The sequence below is a fragment of the Eumetopias jubatus genome, unplaced genomic scaffold (genome assembly GCF_037043125.1).
Source record: "Eumetopias jubatus isolate StellerSeaLion01/CBP00866 unplaced genomic scaffold, mEumJub1_p1.0 scaffold_3, whole genome shotgun sequence".
Classification (NCBI taxonomy): domain Eukaryota; kingdom Metazoa; phylum Chordata; class Mammalia; order Carnivora; family Otariidae; genus Eumetopias; species Eumetopias jubatus.
In genome coordinates this window covers 20,538,385-20,552,233 of record NW_028274809.1, presented here as the reverse complement: position 1 = coordinate 20,552,233, position 13,849 = coordinate 20,538,385, and positions in this window count along the sequence as shown.

Genomic DNA, 13,849 nt, shown 5'->3' with positions numbered 1-13,849 from the left:
TGATTCACCCAATGTCTTGGACCCACAAGATCGTACAAATGGCTAGCCCTTCATAAGGGCAATTTCTAGCCCAGCCTTACAAAAGCTCTCTGCATGCCAAAGCTTAGACCAAGGACCTGGCATCTAGCAGCACCCTCCTCTCCATGCCCTCCCCCTTGCTAAGCCAGCCTCACCAGAGCTTCTGAAGCCAAGGGTCTAAGGTCAAACTTCCAGGACTGCCCCTACCATGGACAGGTCACACAACCTGTGTTCAGTGCAGAGACTGGGAAGATTAAATGTGACTGTGTATTGTGCCTCCTACACACTAGATGTTCAGTAAATCACACATAAATAATGGTGTAGTAAGATGACTTTGTTGCTCTTCTCTCTACCTCCTCCAGCTCTTGCTTCACTTGCCTGGAAGAGAGCCAGTCTACCCCAAAGGGAGCTGAGCCATTTCCAGGTAATATAAATTGGGCTGATCAAACTTTTCCAAGAGATGTGAATAGGGCAGAAAGGAATACAACAGCCTGAAGTCACTACAAGCTCAAAGGAATGCCCTGACTTCCTAAGAGTTTACTCTTTACACTTATTATAGGGGGCCAGCCCTGCACTGACTCTTTGCTTCTGTGGTCTCACTGGATCATCCCGGCAGCTCTGCTGTGTATAGAGGTCCCACTTCCTATGGGCTCTCGCCTCAGCCTCGGCCACCCGTCCCACTATAAAAACCTCTTAGAGCCTCCCTAACCTCCAGATGGATCACAGAGTCTCTGATCTTTGGGTAGACACCATGCAACAAGCCTGGATTTGAATCCTGATTCAATCACTCATTAGTGATTACTTGCCACTAATCCTTAACGACTCAGGTTCCACAACTAGGAACTGGAAACAATAATGTCTTCTGCACAAGGATCCCAGAAGTGTTATAACCCCATTAGAACACTGCCTAACAACTCAGCCAGCAGTTACCACCTCCTTTAGTCACGGTCTGCTGTGGGTTATGCGGCTAGCCAATTCTCATCTTTGCCTTTTGATGGTCAAAATAACACCGAAGTCTATCATTCCCAACTTACTGATGTCAAAGTTCAGAGGGATTATTTAACATGCCCAGTTCACAGGAGGTGGCAGAGCTGGGATTTAAAGCAAACCAACCTGACTTCCAAGTCTGCCCTGTCTTATACAATTCCTCACCTTTCTTAATTTGTCTCTCTCAGCTGCCCACCTACCACACGTTCTTCTTACCACCATCATTTCCTAAGAAGACACCGTGAAGGCCTTTGCTCCGAAGATTTCATCGCCTCTCACCCACGTTCTAAACAACAAGTGTGTTCAGCCCTCTCCAGAAGGCAAAGAGCGGGAACCAAGAAGATGAAATTTAATGGCGATAAATATAAAGTTCCACATTTTGGTTCAAACCAAAAGTTACATGGAGAGACTGTAGAGCAGCTTGGCTCAGACTAGTTGAGGGAAGGGGGCTGTGACAGATAGAGCAGCTGCCACTTATACTCCAGCTTTGGCTCAGCATGAGGAGCGTGGTACGTGCTTTACTGCTGACCTCCACACAATTTCACGTGAGCCATGAGATGAAGAAGCTCCTTTAGAAGCAAATGTCTCAGGGCTGTAAGGATAGATGTAAAACGTACCTCAAAGGAGGTGCTAGTCTTGCCCAATGGCCTGGCAGCTTAAGAGGGATGCTTTCAATCCCCTGCCTCTTTAAAGAAGGTGCCTGACAAGAAAGAAAGCATTTGAGAGGGTGCGCATCAGAAGATGAGCACAAATGCACCCATCAATGTAAGAAATATTCATTGATCCCTTTACAAGTCAAACGTTGTATAAGCTGAGGAGACAGCCAAGTCTCTGCCCTCTTGGGGGCCCTAAACATCCCCTTCTTGTGTGTGGCTTCCAAAAGTGTCCCAAGTTTGTAATTTGGTCTGCAAGACCCTAGCAGCCCCACCTCTGGCTTTCTCTGACCTCATCTCCCACCATTGCTCCCTCTCTGACAGGACTCCCAGAACATTTCTCTCCTTGCCTTTCCTTGAAGACACCAAGACCTCAGGACTTTGCATTTACAGTTACCAAAGTTACCCCCACCACCAGTTGTAAGAGTCTGGTGTTTCATTCTAAGGTTCTTCAAAGATTATGCTGCCTATCATCTTTTTTAATATTTTTCTTTTTTTTTTTTTACTTTCTTTCAATGGATTTATATCAATCTTCCTATCTTGGCTTAAAGAGTTTTAAGTGGCAGGGATTGTAATTAACAAGATTTGTTTGAGGGAATTTGATATTTACTCTAAGGGGATAATAATTATAATGACTTGTTTGTCACAGCTGTAGCCCCAGTGCCTTGGGCAGTGCCTGGGACACCATGGGACAGAATAAGTTGTTAGATGATTGAATATTGGAAGTAACAAGAACCAAAATACAAATGGGCAATGCCTACATCTTCTTTTGTTCTCCTTGCTGTGATTTCCTCATATCTAAACCTATTTCCCTTTGATTTTAAGTTAGTTACTTGAGAGTACATATCAATAGTGCCAATATCTTGCCATTGGTTGATGGTTCTAACCACAATGGTTAGAATAAAACACTGACTTGTTAAAAAAGAAAATGAAAAAAAGGTGGCTATCCCAGCAGTCTGGACTCCTTCAGATGGGTTCTGCCTTTGAATTTTATGGTCCTGATGATGGTTTGGTTCCAAGAGAGGTCATCTCCTATCTGGTGGCTTTCCTCCAGTTTATGGATATTTTATTAAAAACTGTATCCGGTGAAACCTCCAAAATGTCCAGCAAAAATGTCTTCCACTAAAGGTAAGGAAATGAATAACAGCATTCGGGTCTCAGAGGAGTTATTATATGCAGAGCAGAAGCCAGCTGTTCTCCATCTTTTCTGAAGATGTATCAAGAGGAAACCACTGAAATCACAGTGGGTAAGATGTAAGTTGCACAGGTAGAAAAGCATGCTTAAGATAAAGAATTGTGAAATAATGGAGGAAGAAAAGTTAAAGGATTTTTTCCTCTAGAGAATTTCAAGTTGAATGGGGTCACGCATGCCTCAGTCTGGGCTGATTTAGCCATAGGCCACTTGGAGGACAGAATACAGACTGGAAAGTGACCTAACTCTCCCAATATGACTTTAGACATGGGAGGATTTCCATCAAAACATAAGAATCATTTTGCCCATGAAGATAGGTTTTTGTCTTTTTTTATAACAAATTATATTTTTTCTTATTTTTTAAATTAACATACAATGTATTATTTGTTTCAGAGGTACAGGTCTATCATTCATCTGTCTCACACAATTCACAGCACTCAGCATAGCTTATACCCTCCCCACTGTCCATCACCCAGCCACCCCATCCCAACCACCCCCCTCCACTCCAACAAACCTCAGTTTGTTTCCTGAGATTAAGAGTCTCTTATGGTTTGTCTCCCTCTCTGGGTTCATCTTATTTCATTTTTTCCTCCCTTTCCCTATGATCCTCTGTCTTGTTTCTCAAATTCCTCATATCAGTGAGAACATATGATAATTGTCTTTCTCTGATTGACTTATTTCACTTAGCATAATACCCTCTAGTTCCATCCACATAATGGCAAATGGCAAGATGTCAATTTTTGATGGCTGCATAATATTCCATTGTGTACATAAACCACGTTTACTTTAAAACAAATTATACATTTTACTTCAGGAAAAGGAGTCAAAGGTAGAGGATGATGTTCAGTGGTTATGGCAATTTAGGATGTAACCTTCAAAAGTTGATTTTTTTTGGCTCTTTAAACCTATAAGCAAAAGACCAAAGAAACTCTTAAATGAAACTCCTAGACATCTGCTAAGATTTCATTTTCTAAATATTAAAGGTGTTTTACAGTTGTCATCATAAATGGGAAAGCAGTTTAGCAATCTAAATGCACACTGCTCCCTAAAGAAAGGGGGTTTTAGAGAAATAATCCTTTTAGTCAAATATACAGCAATGGCAGATAGATCCATATGATGTGGGAAGACAAATATTGGTCTCAGAGCCAAGAGATCCACATTGACTTCACTTTTCTGTACCTATTTTTTTTTTGCATTAGACAAATTCTGTACTCTCAGTCCCTTGTTCTTCCCCTCTAATTGCAAAACCTAGAGGTTGCTATCTCTCTCTAAATGTGTTATAAAGATTAAATAAGATAGCATAGTCCAAGTCCTGTTATATAGTAAGATTTCAATGTCAATATTTTCCCAAAAAAGCAGCCAAAAAAAATCATTTCCTTTTTCTCTAACTGCAAAAAAATGACACAAGTCCTTAACATTTCTCCCATCAGTGACTTATACAAAAAGACAAAAGAAGTTGGCTTTCAATTTTACCTCCAAACAAAACCCATCCAAACTGATTATTATAGCTCCCACCATAAGTGAAGTGCCATGCCCTCTTCCTTGGTAGCACTATTTGGAGATAGTATATAAAAACTCGGAGAGAATGCCTGTGAGACCAAAGGGACCTAGTCCTCATGCAATGGGTGTCCAGCCTCCACAGTGTCTCGATGTTCTGTGTGACACAAATCAGCAGAGCAACCAGGCTGGAAGTAGCACCATGAAGGGATGACAGGAAGCCCTAACCAATGTAGATCATTGTCCATGATTAGAAGGGCCTCCCCAAAGTTCTGGTGCTCATAAGACCCTGGGACCTTCCTGTCGGGGGAGCCCCAGGATTGCAGAGTGAATTTCCAAATTGGTGTCTGAAGAGGTGAAGAATCAGATTTGTGTTTTTGCTAATTTAGAGAAAATAAATACAGTATTTTTGCACACCTGAGTTGGTGGGCTAAGAGCCATACCTATAATCAATAGCATACTCAGGAACACATGCTCAGCCCTACACACAAAGGGCCTGGGAATCTTGAGAGATGATGTGAAGAGGTAAAGTTTTGTCTGGAAGTCTGGGAAGGCTCCAAGGAGACAGAGTTCTGAGAGATGTCCAGTCAGAGAAGAAAGAATTCAGAGAAGAAGGAATGGTGCATGAAGTAGGTCTCAGGCAGAAGAAATGAGACGAGGGGCAATGAGCTAGTCTCTGTATACTTGACTTGTTTGGATGTAGCCATGAAGGAGTGACTTGTGAGAAAAGTCTCAGGCAGAGCCTCACACTTTTTCCCTCATGAGTCCTGGGAATTGGGTCTTTGCCTTTCCCCACTATTCTTTACCTTTGTGTTTTATGCTGCCTTCATTTCTTCTGTCAAAGATTAGTGCAGTTGATGATATAATTCACAGTAAGGTATTAAATGATAGTGATATCCAGAAAAAAATTCAAGAAATGGGTAAATAAATCCATCTGGCAATGATTTCATGCATCAGAATATCAGTAAGAAACTAATCTGGCCACATAGAGCTCCTAAAGGAGTCACCTGTATGACCCAGGAGTCTTACGTACTCCTAGACCACTCTTTGTCAAAGTGACCTGAAGATTCTTTCCATTAGAATAACTCAGGGTATTTGCTAAAACACAGATCCCTGCTTCCCACCCTAAATGTACTGAATCAGAATCTCCAAGACTAAAGGCAAGGCATTAAAATTTTCAGCAAACTTCCCAAGTAATCCTTATGCACAATAAACTTTGAGGAGACTTACCTTCCAAGGCAGTGAACAATGTCTCCTTCCTGACCCTTAGCATCCTGACCATATCTCTATTTGGTGCATATTTGATTGCATGTCTGTGTCATCCATGTGAACTCCACAACAGATAAAGATAGTGAGAAAGGGACCAGGTGGGAGAACTAGAGGATCTTGAGAAGGTAATATAAAAACATCAATATACCTTATAGGATGTTAGTAAGAATTTAATGAGTTTAATGTATTATATGAAGTACCCAAGTGTTAGCTTTATTCCTTGACACTTTGCCTGAATACACTAGAATATGAGTTCTTAAGGACAGGGATACTTCCCTGTCTTGTTCATCCTTGCCATTCTGGAAATTTAAGTAGCGACTGGCACATAATTGGTTCTCAACAAATGTTTGCTGCACAGTTGACTTCATGAATGAGTTCATGGTAGTGACCTTATAGTCACAGTAATGGCTATGTGATGATGCTAGTTGCCCTGAAAATGGCTTTTGAATAAATAATTGAATACATTAGGATTATTTGCTCATGATATGTGCTTCCTCTCTGCTTCATCAATGCCAACAAAAAATGTAAATGAATGCATGTATGTATTTTAAAACACTCATAATGGACTACTCATCTGCTCTAACTACCCCTCTGGTGTGAGTCAAAGCAAACAAAGAAGTGGACACAGAGCTCACACATAAGTTGAAATTTATGAGCCAGAGAGTTCAGAAAAAAGAATTGGAACCTTACTGGAGATACAGAGAGCGAGCTAGGAGAGGTCCAAAGGATGTAAACTGCTCAGGTAAATGACTCTAAAATTCTGTTCCACCATATCCAGTTCTACAGTTTACCCCAAATCAAGAATATAACAGAGGAGCTCTGGAGACTGAAGGCAGGTGGCTGCCCCAGAAATAAAGAGAACAGATTTCTTTCCTGTTTGAGTGCAAACACTGTAATCCATAGAAAAAGGCAGCTGGTGAGGAGAGGAAACTGAGCACATTAAAAAACCCAGTGTACACATGTATATGGAGAAATACACTGGGCCTAAATAAACTTAGACTGGAAATGACCCACGTGGTGGGGAAATGAAAAGCTAAAGTTATAGAACCGTGAAGAACCAGAGAGGAAATGGAAAGAGCTTTCTTTGGGGAGGCTGTGAGGCAGGAAGTAATGCCTCTGTGGAATGAATGGGATCATTCAGAAGCCCAGAAGCCCCGCTTGGTCCCCTTCTGCTTCATAAAGGTACAACTGCTAAGGACATCTGATGGGGTCTAATCGATGCCAAAAGCACTGTTCAATTCAGACATGCTAGCAAAAAAGTAGACCAACTCAATAAAGAATCTCAGCCAACACAGTTATATGAATCTGGGTAGGTAATGCCACCACATGATAAACTATATAGTTTTCACTTTCTCATAGAGTTACCAGGAGCTGGAAGCCTTAGCTGGAGAGCCATGTTCAGATAAACCGGTTAGCTCAGAGAACTCACCCACAGTCTAGTGAAGAGAAAGCTCAGACATGAAAATTCTTGATATCAAGTAGCAAGGTAGAAAGCTGTCAAATAGTAAGAGGTTTTATATTTCAGGTTAAATCACCCTCCCTGTTATTTCTTCTCTGCCTGATTTTATTTTTTCTTTGGAAAAACAATGAGAATTCATTCATATGTGGAATATAAGGAAAAGCACAGAGGACTATAGGAGAAGGGAGGGAAAACTGAATGGAAAAAATCAGAGAGGGAGACAAACCATGAGAGACTCTGGACCCTGGGAAACAAACTGAGGGTTACAGAAGGGAGGAGGGTGAGGGGATGGGGTAACCAGGTAATGGGTATTAAGGAGGACACATGATGTGATGAGCACTGGGTGTTAAACGCAACTAATGAATTGTTGAGCGCTACATCAAAAACTAATGAGGTACTATATGTTGGCTAATTGAACATAATAAAAAAAAGAAAATTCTGATCTAATCACAAAATTATCTATCCACTATTTTCAATTACATGTGTGTAGATAGAGAGCAGTTGATCCATTGTGTTGATCAAGATAAACCCTCTTTCTCTTTCTCCTGCCTTCAAACTCTGTTACTACCTATCCTTCCCCCAAAACACAATGACCAGTCAACTTCAGGATGTGTGTCCACATGCAACAGAGACAGGATTATAACAATCTGTGGATGTTGTTGAGATTTTGAGAGTTGGCCTTAGGAATTTAGAGTAAAAGCAGTTGTGAAAAGAAAAGAATGAGGTTTCTGTTCACTTATGTGTATAAGTAAAGTTTGGACAGCCAAATCATTTCATGAGAATTATGTATTTTCAATGTCCTGTATCTCATGGCAATGTATTTACAGATATACTCCACAGAGGTTGAGTACACTCAACAGGGATGAGTCAAATTATCTGATGTATAAAGTGTCTTGAGATCTCTTATAGGAAAAGTAGAGAATGTTGTACAGAATATTATACAATGTACTCAAAAATCAACCAGTAGGATAAAATAAATATCCATGAGTCCATACTGCTATAAATAAATGATTGAGTAAATACATAGGTAAAGGAGAAGGGACAAATACTTCTAACAGAAAAATTCCAAATAATGCATGTAGAAGGAATCAGAGAAATATAAAGTCACCATTACAACACCAAAGTCAGTGCAGGCAAAAATCCATGGATGAATGGCAAAATTAGTGTGAAAAATTTAAGGAGAACCAGAATATTTACATAGTCTTAAGACATCTCCCAAATATATAATAAATATAGTAAATGTTTATTATAAACTGTAGTGGTTTTCACCTATGTCCACAAATTCTTTGATACTCCTCTCTCCAGGAGGTGGAGTTTAATTCCCTTCTCCTCTAGTGTCCATTAAACTTAGTGACTCATTTCTAACAAATAGAATATCAGAAAAGAAAAATAGTAACCTGACAGATACTACCTTATCCAAGTAAGGTAATAAGTAACCACCTTCACCAGTAATAAGTCATGTTGGTAACATATAGATGCTAGTATGATGCAATAAAGGGGCACTTCACCTCTGTGGTATTCTTCCCAAAAATCCGTAACTCCTAATCATGAGAAAACATCAGACAAACTCAAATTGAAGGACATAATAACAAGCTGTCTAGTATTCTTCATCTTTTACCTTAAGAAACTAGAAAAGAAAAGCAAATTAAAACCAAAGTAAGCAGAGAAAAGGAAATAACAAAGAATATTATGTAACTCCAGGAAGTACAAAACAGAAAAATCATAGGGAAAAACAATAAAACCAAAAGCTAGTTCTTCAAGAAAGTCAATAAAACACAATTGCCTATATTAGGAATCAGGAAGGTAACATTATTTCTGATTCTATGTATATTAAGAAGATAATAAGAGAATGGTATGAACAACTTCATTCAAATGATTTTGACAAATTTGATGAAATGGAGAAATTTCTTGAAAGGCAAAAACTATCAAAGTTCATTCAAGAAAAAATAACCTGAATAGCTCTATTCTATAAAAGAAAATGTATTGGTGGCTAAAAATTTTCCCCCAAAGGAAACTCTAAGCATAATCATCTTCCCTGGTGACATCTACTAAACATTTAAGGAAGAAAGAATACCAATTCTACTCAATCTCTTGCAAAAATTTGAAGAGGAGGGAATATTTTTCAATTTGTTTCACTAGGCTAGCATGACCCAGATGCCAAAACCATAGTAAGACATTACTTAATGGTAAAATATTAAAGTTTTATCCTTAAGATCAAAACCAAAACAATATGTCTATTCTCAGCACTTCTATTCCACACTCTACTGGAAATTCTAGCCAGTACAATAAGGCAAGAAAAATAAATTAAAAGCACGTAGATTGTATCTGTACTGTAAAGGAAGAAGTAAAAAACCGTCTTTATTTGCAGATGACAGGATTATGTAGAAAATCCCTTGGAATCTATACACACACACACACAAATAGTAGAACTTGTAAGTGAGTTTAGCAAGATTGCAAGAAACAAGATGAATATACAACATTGTATTCTTATGTAGTAACAATGTACAATCAGAAGTGAAATTAAGAAATAATGCCATTTACAACAGCATCAAAAAAATATCAAATACTAAGGCATACATCTGAGAAAATATGTGCAATGCTTATACCAAAAAACATTGCTGAGAGAAATTAAAGAAAACCTAAATAAATGGAGCTATATACCTTGTTCATGGTTCAGAAGACTAAATATTATCACGATTATCAATTCTTTCCCAAATTTGCCTATAGATTCAGTGTGTTTCAGATCAAAATCCTAGCAGACTATTCTGTAGAATGCAGCAAGTTTATTTATTTAAAAATTTATTATTATAATAGCAAGCTTATTTTAAAATTTGTATGGAAATGTAAAAAAGAAAAAGAAAACAGAATTGGAAATCTAATACTCCCTGACTTCAAGACTTAATATAAAGCTGAAGTAATCCATACAGTATCATGTTAGCATAAAGATAGACACATGGATCAACAAAACAGAAGAGAAAGTTCACAAATGGGCCCATATGTATATGAACTGATTTTTGACAAGGTACAATATCAATTTGGTAGAGAAAAATATAATCTTTTCAATAAATGATTCTGAAACAATTGGATATCCATATGTAAAAAAATCAACTTCGATTCATACTATATGCCAGACACAAAAAAATTAACTTAAAATGTATCATAGACCTAAATGTAAGTGTAGAATGATAAAACTTTTAAAAGAAAATACAGGAAAAAAATTTGCCATAAATATTTAAATACAACACCAAAAGTGTGACCCATTTTTAAAAAATGTGATAAATTAGACTTCATCAAAATTTAAAATCTCTATACTTTGAAAGACACAGTTAAGGGAATAAAGGACAAGTGATAGACTGGAAGCAAATATTTTCAAATCACATACCTTGTAAAGGAATTGTATCCAGACTAGGTAGAGGACTCTCAAACCCACTAATAAAAAAAAAAAAAAAAAAAATGTAAATGGGCAAAAGATTGACAGACACTTTACCAAAAAAGATATACAAATGGCAAATAGGTGCATGAAAAGATACCAAGTTAATCATTAGTCTTTAGTGCAAATTAAAATGCTAATTAACTTAATGCCAATTAAAACCACAACAACATATTGTTACCCTACCATTAGAATGGCTACAATTCAAGACTGATCCTATCAAGTGCTGACAAGGATGTGGAGCAACTGGAACTCTCATACACTGCCAGTGGAAATATAAAATGGTGCAATCACTTTGGCAATCAGTTTGGCAGTTTAAGAAATTAAACATGTGATTCAGTCACTCTAATTCCACTCTTAGATATTTACCGAATATAAATTAAAGCACATATCTATATAAAAATTTGTACATGAATGTTCATAGCAGCTTTATTGTAATAACCAAAAACTATAACAACCCAAACATCCATGAACAGATGAATAGATAAACAAATCATATTATATCCATACAATGGACCCTGCTCAGCAATAAAAACAAACTATTGATATCCACATCATCATGAATGAATCAAAAAAAAAAAAAGCCTGAGTAAGAGAAGACAGACAACAAAGAGAACATATTGTAAGTTTCCATTTATATAACATTCTAGAAAGTGCAAATTTATCTATAGTAACAGGAAGCAGGTCGGTGGCTGCTTAAGGATGAGGTGAAGGTACAAAGTCACCAGCAGAAACTTTTGAGGGTAAAGGATGTGTTGATTATCTTGATTGTGGTGATGGTTTCATGGGTGTATATGTTTGTCAAAACATCAGTTTATAACTTTAAACACATGTAATTTGTTGGATGTCAATTATATCTCAATTAAAAAAAGAAAAATATATATAGAACAATCACCATGCCAATTTACACAGAGCTAAAAAAGAGTAATTAGCAATGAAAAGATGTATTATTCACAGTTCTAGGTGAAATACTTAGCACTCTGGTACACTTTGAGCATATAACAATGGCAAAGAATTCTCAGATGCTCTGCCTCCTATTTCAGATTGTCCTTTTTGTAGACACTGGACATATCTGCTACTCCATTTATATTTCCCTAATCGCTGTTGGTCCCTTCTCTGCCCCCAGTACACAGCAGTGCTCAGGGCTCCACCTGGTGCCTGCCCTAATGTGAAGTATCTATAGAAAGAAAGTATTGAAGGGTATGCTCCCCCGGGGGGTTGTGGATTATTCCAGAAAGATGCTGCTGCTAAGATGGCACACCAGCTGCTAGCTGTCTACTGTAAGTTAGTAGGAGGATTAACACCATCCCAGAAGTCTGACCCTAAGAATATACCAGAAACAGCTGCTGGAACATGGACTCGGACCTTGCGATGATAAGAGATCAACAAATTCCAACCAATACACTGCAGCATCTGCTGTTGGATAAACTTAGCACAACGGTGGCAGTGCTTACTCATGTTGGTATTCTGGCCCATGGAAACATCCTAAGAATCTGGGCAGAGTTGTCTGTAGATTTAAACCCTGATGAACTGGAATGTGAGAGGAATGTAGGGGGTCACACCCGTTTAGGATCTGCAGCCAGGAAGCCTGCCCAATTTACAGTGATCTCCACATCCCTGAACTCAGAGCATTCTACATCTATTCCACTATTTACACCAGTCAGACAATGTATCAGGCATTGCTTGGTGCCCAGCAATATTATCTAATGTGATAACTCAGCTCTTGCAGTGAAATTTAACCTTACATATTCATTCATTCATACAATAAATATCCATTAAGTTTCTACAATGGCAAAGCACTGTGTTGCTTACTGAGGTTACCAGGATGTTGAAGACAAGTATTACCTTCATGGAGCTGAAGTTCAAGAAGGGGAGACAGACATTAAATAACAGTACACGGTAAGTGATCTAATCATAATTATGGTAAGAGTGAAAAGTACAGGTGGCATCAGAGCCAATTCAGAGGAAGCTGAGGGGTGTGATGGATGGGGAAGCTTTCTGGAGAAAGGGACATCAAAGCTGAGATCTCAGAAATGAATTAAGAGTTATCTGGGGGAATCAGAGGAGGGCATTCCAGGCTGTGGGAAAGGAGAGAGAGGCACAAGAATTACAAAGAATCCAGGGGAGCTGGAGCAGAGAGAGAGAGAAGTAAGCAGAGGCCTCATAATGAAGGTCTTGTAGGCTGTGCAAAGGATTTGGGGAAAATGGAAAGCCATGAAAGGATTTGTATTTTACCATCTTTGTTAGATTGCAAACTCCCTGTAACATAGGGATTATATCAATTCAACACAAAGTAGCCTAGCCACCCAGAAAATTCCACCTGCAAGCAATAGATAATAATAAACCTTTGTTCAGGGTCATCTAAGATGCTTACTTGGGATTAACTACTTTGAAATCTTGTCTAAAATGCCGGATTCCACCTTCATTTGTTTTTATAATTGCATACCGGGTTCTTTCTTTTTCTTTATTTAAATTCAATTTAGTTAATATATAGTGTATTATTAGTTTCAGGGGTAGAATTTAGTGATTCATCAGTTGCTTATAACACCCAGTGCTCATTACATTGGTACCCTCCTTAATGTCCATCACTCAGTTACCCCATCTCCCCACCCACCACCCCTCCCAGCAATCTTCAGTTTAATTCCTAGAGTTCAGAGTCTCTTATGGTTTGCCTTCCTCTCTGTTTTCATCTTATTTTATTTTTCCTTCCCTTCCCCTATATTCATCTGTCTTGTTTCTTAAATTCCACATATGAGTGAAATCATATGACAATTGTCTTTCTCTGTCTGACTTATTTCACTTAGCACAATACACTCTAGCTCCATCCACGTCATTGCAAATGGCAAGACTTCATTCTTTTGATGGCTGAGTAATATTCCATTATACACACACACACACACACACACACACACACACACACACACACCCCACAGCTTTATCCATTCATCTGTCAATGGACATCTGGGCTCCTTCCACATTTTGGCTTTTATAAACCTTGCTGCTATAAAATTGGGGTGCATGTACCCTTCAACTGATTTCACCTTCTAATTTCATTCAGTACAGTAAAGCAAACCTCAATAAATCTTTCTTTGCTGATTAAGTAGCTGGCAGAAGAAATCCAAGTCCCTTACTATCTAGAAGTTAGAGTGAGAGAATCCCAGAGTTGGGGAAGAAAGAACCAATCCCTGCCCACACATCAGAAGAGGCTTGCCCAGGGTCACACAGGGAGGAGGAAAGAGCCAGGGCAGAATCTAGGCATCTCAGGCCCTTATCCAAATGCTTATGACTCTGTAATGGTCCTTAAGGGCTGTGATTTGGTTTTGCTTTTTTTTCCTTATGACTCT